The sequence below is a fragment of the Gallinula chloropus genome (genome assembly GCF_964237585.1).
Source record: "Gallinula chloropus genome assembly, chromosome: 5".
Lineage (NCBI taxonomy): Eukaryota > Metazoa > Chordata > Aves > Gruiformes > Rallidae > Gallinula > Gallinula chloropus.
Genome location: NC_140090.1, coordinates 10,628,649 through 10,641,945, shown reverse-complemented (window position 1 = coordinate 10,641,945; position 13,297 = coordinate 10,628,649).

The following is a 13,297-nucleotide window of genomic DNA, read 5'->3' as shown; positions in this document are numbered from 1 at the left end:
AGATATAAAATCATAGTATTCCAACAAATGTCACAGCATTATTGTATTTGTAACACAGGGTGTCAGGATTTTGTGAAGGTGGAAGTGACACCATCTTCTTATTCAACTTATTCTGTATGCAAGATAGCTCGAGGATTCCTCCTTGGCATACTGGATATCCAGTCACAGGAGTCAGCCTCCTCCACCCCATTCCTCAGACCTATAATCCCTACCCATTCCCCAGTGTTCTGATCTACTCCTTCAGACACACAGGCAGGCAGGCATCCTTTCTCCATCTATCTTCCCAGAGCTGGAGGACAAAGGGTATATAAAGGCTATAGCAGACACAGGGATGGCAACAGAGCTGGACAACACAAAGCAGGCCTAGCCAGATCCCAAGATGGGTACCCTGGGGAGTACTTTGACAGCATCATTACCTTTGATTTTGATGCACCCAGAATTACAACATAAATGTGATGTTGGTATATTGCTACTGGTAAGCTAATTCTGTGCCCCTAGGAGTGCAGCATGGTGACAGGTTCCATCTCCATTCAAGTTTTAAGTCAGAGGCTATGTTTCTTTCCCTGCAGCTCTAGATGACAACTCATAACCAAAGAAATCAAGTCTCTCTGCCTAGAACTGTCAGGGCCACCATCACCCTGCAGAACAGCACCACCACAACCCCCTGGCAAGATGCCAAAGCACTGGATCAAACAAATGTACATGAAATGTTTAAAATTTCAATGATCGGTTTGATCACTCTCCCAATCATTTTCTTCACCAGGAGAATCCTTTGACAGTTCTCAATGTACTGTAAACACTGCAAAGATTTGTTTATACCAAACTACACTGAGTTTACAAAATAAACGGTGTTTTATTTTTTCAGGTGAGATCCTAGAGCACTCGGTAGGAATGAAAGCCACCAACAGAAACAGCTGAAAAAGATTTCAAACTTTTGCTAAATTAGACTTTGTTTCAAATACTACTAATTCTTAACCTTCTGCCCTTCACTCAATTCCTTTAATAAATAAGCAAACTTACCCACCACACAACCCATCAAAAAAAAAAAACCCCAAAAAGGAAAAAGGGCTCATTAACACCTTCCAGAAGTTTACAACTCGTCATGTAACTCGAAAGTGAAAGAACATTTACCCCTATTCTCTATCATGAGAGGTTCTGCATTTCTGAATATATAATAGAAAGGCTGACAGAGAGGAAGGTCTGACTTCTCTGAGTTTCAAACGTTTAAGAGGCAATGCCAAAGAAAGAAGTTTTCCTCTACTGGAAGCCAGGAGGAGGGAGTCACTAAGCTAAATCCGTTCATATATGATAACGTCATCAAAATTATTAATATTCTTCCTTCCTACATAAAAAGGACATTCTAGGGACCAAAGAAAGGCTGTGACAGGAGGAGAACACGGGGAAAATCTCTGTGCAGAACATTTATACTTGCGATTTGTCCTTTTGTGTTCTTCTGCAATTCTAATGTAAAGAAGTTTGAAATGTTACTCTTGATTTTCACAGCACCTGTCCTCAGGCACAGACAACAATTCCTTAATGCCTTAAGCGAGCTCAGGTAGCGCAAGGTGACAAGTTTACTTCCAAGTTAATCCACTTTATAGCAAGAGAATGAGATTTCACGGGTCTTCAAGGGAAAGCCCAGGTCCAGCCTGCCACACAGCCACCTGCAGACGTTATACAATCCACAGAGTACTTTTTGGAGGTAACTGGGAAACCATACTGATAGTTCCTCAGCAATAACAAAACCAAACAAACAGAGAGCAAGCTCGGCACAGCGCTGAGGCTGTACTTTTTCTACCAATCCTGATCTTCCAGAGAGATCTCGTAACTGGCCTTAGCACTCCTAGAAGAAGAAAATGGGGATGAATTTATCATTTCATTAGTGTGGATTATCCTGCACCAAGTAAGAAGTGTGAGAAGGAACTGAAATTCTTATGAAGCTGTCTCACACGGACCCATTATTTGATGAAAGATGGTGCAAAAGATCTAACGTTGAGACTGGTTTCTTAGGTAGGGCATTTTAAATACCCAGCCTGAAAGACAAGACTCCCAGGAAAACAAGCAGATTTATTTATTAATTTCAGGCTTTATCCCAAATTAACCGGCACTCAGGGCACATCTTACACAGACTGCCATTCACCATGCTTTTATTCCACACTACAGGAATGTGACAGCCTATGCTCGCTGCAGATTCTTGAGGGGCATGACGTGGACAGGTCTGAGGATACAAGAGCTCAGGATGCTGTAAGACATTCAAGGGAGAATAAACAGCATCAAGCGTGAGAACGCAGTGGCCCTAATCTGTCTGCTCAAGCCACTGAGGAAAACAGCAGGGAAGGTTGTTCCGCATGGAGATACTGCCCTATCACTCTGAAATTAGGTAAGAAGGGCGGAAATCCTGGATTTAACGTTATTTCCTGGCAGGAAGGTAGGCAGGCAAATGCAAAGAGAGAGACCGAGTGTGGACGAGTGCAGAAGAGCCTGCGACTCTCATCAACAGAGGCGGAAAGACTCGTGACATGCAGACTCTTAGGAGAGCTGGTAAGATCCAGGGGCTGCCCAGAAGAGAAGCTGGCAGCACACTGGTATTTATTGGTGTCGTTTGCTCTCTCAATCGGCAAGGATATGGAAACTTTGTCTTTCACACCCTGACTAGGAGGCTGAGCGGAGTCATGCAACCGAAAGCACTCGAGTTGTTTTCCAGTCATGATCTTGACTCATATCAGAAGCTGGTGCAGTGCACACAATGCTTATTCAATCAGGCTTTCAAACATCTGGCTTTTCATAGAAAAATAACAAGAACTCGGAGTGTTAGGCTGCATATACTAAGTGATGAAACTTAATGTAAGTTACACCACAGGCAGGCACTGTTTTAAAATGAAGATCCACAAACAAAAACAAGGTATTAATCCAAACAACAAGTATCCTCACTGCAATCAATTCCATAAAACGTGTAATTTGTCAACTGACACCTTTTGGCTAGCATAAAAGGAAACCTATCATTTAAACTGAAGATGAGGAGAAGTGTTCTTGGAAGAATGACAATGTGATAAAGAAAATCTAAGTTAAAAGCATTCAAATAAGCTCCTTTTACCAAGCCTGAAAAGATTAAATAAATATTTTAAATGCAGTATGCATCTGTGAAATGAAGAGCAACTTATTTTGAGATTATCTTGAGGGAAGCTACAATAATACAAACCACATACTAACACACACGAGCACATTTCTTGGCATAAAACACTGTTGTCCTTATTGTTGAGATGCTTTCCACTGAATTTCAGAACTTTTATTAAGCTTCCAAATAATCATATGATTTCTCTTTGAAAATATAGTCTCTCTGTGCACTGAGAGGAGAAAAAGCTGTCAACAAAATCTTTAAAGTTCCCATTCTGCTTTTGAACCTTTAACTCTAGGCAAAGCATTTCACAAGAGACACCTACAGGCCTGCACACATTTCGGGGGAGGAATGGCCCAGAAAAGGTCTCCCAGACTGTGTGCCTCTGTGCACACAGTGCTCCACAGCTGCATGCAGAACGTCCACAGCCACTGAACCATGTTGCTTTGTTTCAAAAACTGCTGTTACGCCAACCCCTACGGCAGTACTTCAGAACCCTCCATTTCAGTAACCCTGACATCAGTTTTTCCACAGATTACTGCTGCAGTAAGTTGGAGACCTAAGCAGTAAAGACAATATTCTGAATAAAGAAACAGCTATTTAAACAAAAAAAAAAAAAAAAAAAAAAAAACAAAAAAGAAAACCTAAATGAAAAGTGCAATGACCTTTCCAATTCAAAGTCAAAAATCAAAGCACAATCAAAAGAAAGTCTGCTGGGGTGGTGGTTGCTCTGAGGAAAAGCTGAACAGAGACCCTGAAGGAAAGTGGAGAAGCTTGTTAGCTACCAGAGCACAAGTCATGGTCCAGCTCCTTCTCCACTTTGATGGTAGGTAAGGGTTATTCTGTCTTCTCCTTTCTTTTCTTAAGCAAGTAGTAAAGCATTATTTAATTTAATAAGCAAGTACCCAGAGATACTAATTGGGTCCACTATAAAAATAAAATTCTGCCATGGTTTAACCCCAGCTGGTAACTAAGTACCATGTTACCCAGCTGGTAACTAAACAACTTGCTCACTTCTGTCTCTCAGTGGGATAGGGAGGAGGATGGGAAGAAAACCTCATTGAGCTGAGACAAAGACAGGTTAACAGGATGACAAAGGGAGAGAACCACAGTAATTTATTACACAGAAAAGAAACCCAAGTGATGCACAAATGCATTTGCCAGGGAAAACCAAAACAAACCAGGCCCAGTCTGTTTCCAAGCAATGAATCTGCCTACCAGCCAGCTTCCCCTTCCCAGTTATATATGGAGCATGACATCATATGACATGGAATAACCCTTTGGTCTGTTGGGGTCAGCTGTCTGACTGTGTCCCCTCCCAACTCCTTGTGCACCCCCTGCTATGCACTGGTGGGGTGAGAAGCAGAAAAGGCCTCAGCTGTGCCTAAGCCCTGCTCAGCAGTAACAAAAACATCCCTGTGTTATCAGCACCGTTTCCAGCATAAACCCAAAACGCAGCCACCTGCTACTGTGAAGAAAACCAACTCTACCCCAGTGACATCCAGCACAAAGTCATACATGCAGTACCGAGTTGGGTTTCTGTAGTGAGCATTTAAAAGATCATTCATGAGATGAAAAAAGAAAATACATTTAAGGAATAATAACAGACAAATAGGAAAATAATCTATATTCTCCTATTTATTTGCAGAACAGAACTAATGTAATGGTTTTGCTCTGGGTTTTTTAAAAGATGGATGTTTGCTATTTGTAAATAATTTCCTGAAAAAGTCTTTGTTGATTTAAAACTTCTGCTCATTTTTTTAAGCATTAAAAAGCAGGATTTGCTACTTTCTATTTCCATATCCCACTCCACTTCTTTCCTGTGTTAACTTCTTCCTGTTTTTCCAAGGCAAAATAGAATGAAGGATGGTTGAGGGAGACAGAAAAACAAAGTTTGTTAAAATGTAATTCTTTTTCTGGGTTAAACCTTAGGTCCTTCTAAAGGATTGTAACAAAGACTTGAAATAGAAAATATGGTCAAAGGGTGTTAATGGCTATATGTGGAAGTAACATTTCTAAGATTCAACAACCCAAACACAAGAGCCAGGATGCACAACAGCTGTTCTAACATGCATTTACCAACTCGATACCATTCCCACAAAAACATCTACCTGAGATTCCCCACACAAAAGCTGAGACTGGTTTCAGGGTAGCCTTACACTGGAAATAGCCTGATGACATTATTTTAGTTCCACATTTTTAAAGTGTGCTTTTGTTTAAGTTAAGACAAAGCAAACTCTTTAAGGAACAAAGATCTGAAGCTATAGAAGATGTACCTGAGCATGTTCTAGCCAAATCCTTTCTTCCACAGCAGCCTTTGGGAGAATGAGTGCATGCTGGGCCCAAACAGCAAACTGTATAAAGGCTACTACTGCAAAATGTATATATAATAAACTTTTAAAAGAGCAATCTGGAGAAACCCATGAGCATATTTTGCTTCTTCAGGCTCATCTCTATGGCCAAACTTCGATGATTCATGCTAAACTGTATACTTAAATGAATATAGCATATATACTGCAAGACTTCCCAGGTCAACATTCTTATTCTAGTACAGAATTGATTTTCTTCTCCTTCCCTATTTAGTGTAATTCACTTTGAAAGGTTTAAGCTAAATTTTAAAAAAGCCAATCATTACACAATCAGAGCAGTTTTACTGGCACTGATAATAAAACCTTTGTAAGCAGTCAAACTCCTATAAAAGGTGACTACAACTGAGACCCTACTAGACTGCTACCATGTCAAGAGAGGTTCACAGTGGGCTGGAGTACCGCCCCTATGAAGATAGGCTGAGGGATTTGGGTATGTCCAGCCTAGAGAAGAGAAGGCTCCAGGGAAACCTTATCACAGCCTTCCAGTACCTGAAGGGGCTTACAAGAAACATGGAAAGGAACTGGTTCCAAGGGCATGGAGTGATACAACAAGGGGCAATGGCCTTAAGCTGAAGGAGGGGAGATTTAGGCAAGATACTAGGAAGAAACTCTTCCCTGTGAGGGTGGGGAGGCCCTGGCACTGGGTGCCCAGGGAAGCTGTGGGTGCCAACTGCAGTGTTCAAGGCCAGGTTGGATGGGGCTTTGGGCAGCCTGGCCTAGTACAGGGTGTCCCTGCCTTTGGCAGGAGGTTGGAACTAGATGATCTTTAAGGTCTTTTCCAACCCAAACCGTTCAGATAAGGAACCAACCAACCAAAAGGCCATTCCAATAAAGCAAATGGTGTATTTTCTTGTTTAGAAAAAGTCCACCCAACTCTAAACAATACTGCCGCAAGAAACGATCTGATACAAGGGCTACCAGGGTAATGCCCTTCACCTCTCCCCCAGTTAGACCTTCTGGTTGCCTTCGCTGTTCTGAGCACAGCATTGTGCAACCAGGAGGCTGCACCAAAACATACCCACCAGAAAAGCCATTAGCTTTTCTCTGGATCAGTAGGACAGCGCAGGGTGTACGGGAGGGAGAAGAACAAGCGAAGCAGCAGGGAGGCGGGAAAAGGGCCGCTTCCCTCAGCAGCGGTTGGGTGAGATTAAAGCTCCGTGCGAAACCGCTCCACAAACACCACGTTACACACACACAGGCGGACAAGTTAACAGTTGCCACACAGACATACCTACCAGCTACACCAAATTTAGACCAGGGGGGAAAACCTGTCTCTACATTCTTAAAGGAAGTACTGAAGTCACAAATACTTCTGCAACTCCTAATGCTAATGAAGAAAGAAGTAGGAACGTGGCCTAATAGCATATTTAAAACTATGCTGTATGTTTAAGTACCACCAGGAATAAAACTGCCATCAAGGCAATCCTCTCCAGAAGAAACATTTAGAACTTGACAGGTTCCTGGTGTCTGCTTAAAGGCTTATCAGACCATCATTATTTGCACCATTAAAATATGGACACAGTCCAATACAAAAGGAAACACAAACAGCTTTCACAGTACCAAAAAATTCCATTTTTAACACAGTGCAGAAGCCTGGAAAGTTTTTTTTAAAAAAAAGCTTACTTAATGGTTCTAAATAAGGAAGATAAAATAAAATTCTCTCTTCTTCCTACTTAAAAAATAAGTCACAGCTAAAAGATTTTGAAATTAACACATGAACCTTTGAAAGAATGAATTAAGATGTGTTGACTTGCAAAAAGAAAGTAATCAAACAGGAATCTTTGTGAAAAGGTTCACAGATCATTAACTTATCACATACTAGAATGTAACATATGATACAAACACTCTTAAGACTTGTTGCACAGTTACTTCTAACTGCTCTGTGTTGCAGAACACATGCCAGTGCAGGGCCTGATCCCACAAAGATGAACACTCATACCGAGCTGTGAATAGCCCTATTACAATCAACAGGATTATTCACAGAAAATCTACTTATCGTGCACAAAATTATCCACACATGAAAATCTCTGCCACCTTGCTTATCCTAAAATCAGTATCAGATCATCACCACTACTAAAAGTACCTACTGGAAAGCTTTTGATAGTACATTAACAGAGCCACAGTAACATGTCAAAATCCACAGGGCTGTCGCCAGTGTAGCAAACATAGTTTAAGTATTCCGAAAATCACAGGCAATGTTACCTTTTACCTGGAAAAAAAACCCCACTGATTTTCTGGCACTAAATTATAAATTACTAGAAAATAGTTAATTTTGAGAATTTAAATGGGAGCTTCTACCACTGTACAGTTAACCCCAAAAGACCAACACAGAGTTTCTATGCAACTCAGGCACTGGGAAACGCTCACTCCAGGGACTGCTGATGACCTTCATATGCAGGAAAGCAAGCACTGTGCAGAACTAAGGCCAGCCAGGGTCTTCCAAGTACGTTCAGTAGTTTATAACTTCAGTCCAACTGGTTAAAATTTTGTGAAATTTCATGTATCAAGCTGAATCCTTGTAAAAAGATTTCAGATCACATAGCAAATGTTTGGTTTTTTTTTTTTTCATTTGTTTTAATAATAGTGCAATTATATGACATAGCTGATCCAGTCTAACAGCTGGGACAACCCTGCTCCTTCCTCTTAACTGTGAGAATCCATCCTATCTTTTGTGCCTACTCTAATGCTCCTACAAAGACATACAGGTTCATGCAGCCCATAATCCTGCTAAACTTTAGGGGCTTTTCCCCAGTAATTAATTTTCTGCCAGGTTAACTCACTGACTCAATTTACCAGAGAGAGAGTGTGTCAGAAGCCCCTCAAAACAGAGCACGGGAGTGGGCCCTTCCCTGTTCAACATTCACAGCATGTCTCAGCTCATCTCATATAATTTCACCTTGAAAATAACTAGAAAAGAGAAATATGTTGATTTTAAAAGCTGTGATTTTTACCTTTTTTTTTAAATAAGCCCTTAAATTTCTTGGGAGAAATTCCTGGATCTCACCACTCTGCTACTACCTGCAAGTATCTGTGAAGCATCTCTTCTCATCACTAGCTCCATGCTAGCGTTGTTTTGCAGAAGATGACAACCTGCTGTTGCTATCAGTTACTCCACTGGCCTAAATGGCAAAGGTCTGTATGTATGTATAACAGAATCTCTGGTGTTTCCTTCCAGATGGCTTCTTAAATGTCCTTGAAACTTTACACACTGAAAGCCCCCGGAAGAATACAAGAAGTTGCATGTAAACATAGAGAAGTTCAGGGACTATCACAACTAAGGTTGCAAATTTGCCTTATTAGCACTATGATTTATTTATTTTTCTTAATTAAATGATGGTATCATTCATATATAAATATAAAAAAAACAACTTTTCTACAAAGCATCCTTTCTGTCAGCACACTAGATGGAACTGCTCCACAGCAACAGATGACACTAGTGAGGTACTTTGTTGCATTTGTTGCAAGGCCTGAAAAGTGTAAATATAAGACACTGACAGCAGGGAAAGAAAGTTAGGACCATTTAAGCAGGGGAAAGCTATCTTGCAAAATAGGATCCTATCCTTGATCCTGCCAGAGGTCTTACACAAGTCTGTACAAGTAATTTCTACCAAACATTTTTGTAAAAATAGGTGATCAATAATTATACTTTCTTAATTTTCTGCGTGCTTACCCTGACACATTTGGGTCAGATCTACCTAAATGCTGAGTACTCAAGGCTGCAATTATATCAATGACAGCAATATTCTGAAAATACAAAAATTAATGCAATGTTATACTTAAGGAAAAAAAACCCAACAACAAAACCCAACAAACACTTAAAAGAGTTCAAAGGACACCCACACCAAACACAAATTTTCATCTTACTTCCAGGCATCAATTCTCCAGCCATAAAATAAGAAATGTCCATCTCCTTTCTCCGAGGCATAGTAAAGTACTTGCAAGAATAAGCAAGGTTCAATGTAGGTCGCAAGGGTGAACTAATCAGTTTACAGTGCTCTTGTTCCTGTGGCCGGTGCAGCTCCTGAGAGGACAAGGTGGCACACGAAAGGTGAAGGTAAGCCCACATCAATTACTTAGGTAACAACTCAGAGAAGATGGGCAAAAGGGGCCTGGCCTCCCCTGGGACCTAACTGCTGATCAGAAAGCACATCCAGCAGGTTTCCAACTAACACAGAGCTGCCACTTCAGCGGAGAATCACTAGAGGAACGGGTGCATGCAGATGGGGGCTGTCATCAAGAAAAGGTAAGCACAACAGTAGGTCTGGAGAAACCCTGGTTACTGCCGTGATGTTGTAACTGAACTGCTAAGAGATTTGCCACCTTTCCTCAGCTCAGCCACTCTGCTGTTGAGCAAATTGTTCTCTTGGTAAATCACTCCCCACCCTGTATTTCCATTTCCTTGTCATCAAAACAGGGGCAATGACCCACCTAGGATTTAGGTGTGAAGAGAGCAGTAGGGTGTGAAGAGAGCAGTAGGAACTATCTGTGAGAGCCTCACAAACCTCCTGATAACCATTACAGAAATTTCACCAAGAAATATATTCATTCCGCCTTCAGAGCAGAATTAAACAGAGCACAGTAAGAGAACACACGTTATGCAGGGAGAAGAAAGCAAATTACAGAGCAGCTGCTTGTTCAGTGAGCAGCACGTATCCTGGATGGTCAGAGAGGCTTCTGGGGTGGGGAATAATGTCTTCATGCACCAGGAAAGACTACGACACAGTGTTAAGGTACAATGTATTGGGAATATAGTGATGTACATTACATAAAGTTAGGATGGCAAAATTAAAGTGGCATGGGGAAAATGCTGCAATTTTAATGATTGCGTGTTTGATTTACACCTAAAACTGTTCTTACAAGACCCTGCTTTTCTTGCTCAGCTTCACTGATTTCTAACAGGCCCTGTACCTGTGTATTTTTAAAGAAAAATAGTAATTGCGGGAAAAACAATTAAGCTGGTTACCTAATACATCCACATACACTGAATAAAACTGGACAATAAGCCAACAGAAGTATAATCAAGAAGGTTTTGACCAAAAAGATGTGAAGTTTGCAGCAAAAGCAGTCTCAGAGACTCCTCATACACACACAGGACAGCATAATGAAAACTTTTGGGAAAACAGCGACAGAAATCTAAACCACAGGTGAGAAGGACATAGATAACGGATACAACACTGACCATACTGAGCGCTGGCAAGGTTTGTAGATCTAACTTCAGCATTTTAAAGCAGGATTTCAACACGGGCTCTCAGGCTGTCAGGGCACTGCAAGTGTTTCAGAATTCAGGAACCATTCCCTTCAGTTGCAACTTCAATTTTCAGACAACGGTATGTGCCAGGTACACTATTTGCGCCCCCCCCCCCCCCCCCCAATTTCATCATGGCAAACTTATTCAAGACAAGATTACATTCTGTGTAACATCTAAAAACACATTCTTAGAAATACCCTTGGTTCTCTGTAGACTAACTTTTCACATGGTGGTACTAGCAAGGAGTGTTTTCCTTCCCAGGAACAGAAACCTACTGAGAAGGCAGTGTTACATCACAGCTGTGTTGCAAACATATCCTTCACTGACACATGGAACAGTAACCTCAAAAAATCCAATTTGTCCAAAACATGTGTCCTGGTTTTGGTCAGGATGGAGTTAACTTCATTTGTAGCAGCGGATGGAATGCTGTGTTTGAGAGTTAAAATGAAAGCAGAGCTGATAACACCCTGATGTTTCTAGTTGCTGTCAGACAGTCAAGGACTTTCTCAGCTCTTCGTAGTTGTCTATTCATGAGAAAGGAGGGGGGAAGCCATGACAGGTGACCCAAACTGGCCAAAGAGAGTATTCCATGCCAATTATGTCCTGCCCAGGATATCAGGGGGCTGACGGGAGGAAGGCCGGGGGCAGCTCCGGGACGCGCGGTTCTTGGGGGACGGTCGGGTTCCGGGACGGCTCTGGATGGCACGGCCTGAGTTGTGGGTTTGGTGAGAAACTGCCTTGTGTATCAACAGCTCTAAAGTCCTGTTAGCATTGTTATATTGTATCTTTCTGTTATCTTAGTAAACTATCCTTATCCCAACCCATGGGCCTCTTGGTTTCTTGGTTTTGGGGTTATTTGCCCCTTCCTTTTCCCTTCCCTTGCCTCTCACCCCCCCCTTCCCCCTTCCCCTGCTGTTTTCCTTTAAGGAGCAGGCAGCTGTGTGGATCTCTGCTCTCAGCCGGGGTAAAACCACGACAACATGATAGAAAGAATTCTTTAGTAAAGGATTCAACTGCAGGCAGACCAAGCAAATCCTATGTTTTCCATATTGCTTTTCAAGCACTACAGCGTTACCTTCAGTGGCCATCCTTCAAAGCCACCAGTGGTTTGGGCTGAAAGATCTGAAAGAGCATGTCCTAAAGCTCAAAGACATAGACCTTTGTTGACTGCTTCACTCCTCAAACACACCACAGGTCTACCCTACCTACAAGAAAAATGAGGCCTTTCAGAGACCTATTCCACACCTAGCAACTGAAAGTTACAAAACTAAACATGAAACAGAAAAATAAACTACTTCAAGCACATAAATATCTACCTCACTTTGCTAACATAAACACAAGGCCACACACACACAACACAGTTGATGGAAAAAATAAGCCCATATAATAATCACATAAAAAAAAGAATTGCAGGTGACAGTTACTAATCATAATATTCAAGACATTTCCATCAGGTGTTTAGACCCTTCAGGAATGACAGCTGTAGAAGAATATAAAAACAACAAAGTGACAAAATTGTTTAGATAGCCTTAGAAACAGCATGCCAGACAGTATGTTCTGGTGATAGCTTTCTTTCCTTTAATGCATGATGATAAAAAATTCAAATCAATCATTGTTTTTCAAAGTATTCAATCAGTTCTGTGCTGAGCACCAAGGAGTGATTTTCATCAGCAGAATCGGGGACTGTTGTCCCTTAACCAGCACTCTGCTACCAGAACAGTATCATGCATCTTCATCAAGAAGCAGCAGCAAAGTCACCATGCAAACAGACACATTAGTATTTAAAGACAGTATGAAATCAGCCAGAGGGAGGAGGAGTAGAACAAGCTCTAAATTCATGGAAGTGGGCAACTAGGTCACTTTCTCAAAAACCTCTCTTAGAACACAAGCATGTTACAGACCATGTAAATTTGCCAAGACAAGAAAGAAGTTTTTTTAAGAGTACACTTCTTTACAGTTAAGATATTTTTTCCCATATTGTTGCAACAAAATCCACCAGCTCCCTACTGACAACCAACATTTGTGGTCAGATTAAATCAACTAAGAACTATTCCTATCCTGCTTACAAAAAATTCCAGAGTTGTAAATCAGCCTCTTTTAATATGACTGATCCTTACTCCAAAGGAAAAAAAAAAAAAAACCAAACAGAAAAATAAAATCAAATAAGTGCTTCTGCAGCATATTCTCTCCAGAAGACTATCCACAACCTCAGCAAGAACTTCCAGGTAACTCTTCACCTTGATACTCTGAGAACAGTATGAACAAGGAACCTCGCTGACTTCTGTCACATACCCCAGGGTGATTACTCCTCATTTCTCAAACAATTTTAAAGCACTTAAGCCCATTTTCAGATCAAGGCAAGCCAAAACTTGAGATGTCTAGAAGTCATTTTATAAGAGCAATAACACCACAGATACCCTGGCTCATTAACTAACATTGAAAATAATCCAAAAAATAAAACTCAGACTTCCCAGGATTGTGCCCTCTTGAATAAAAAGATTGTGGAAATTGGATTCTACCTCAATAACTTTGGTACCCTGCAGCTAATTCCTGCTAATTAAGTGC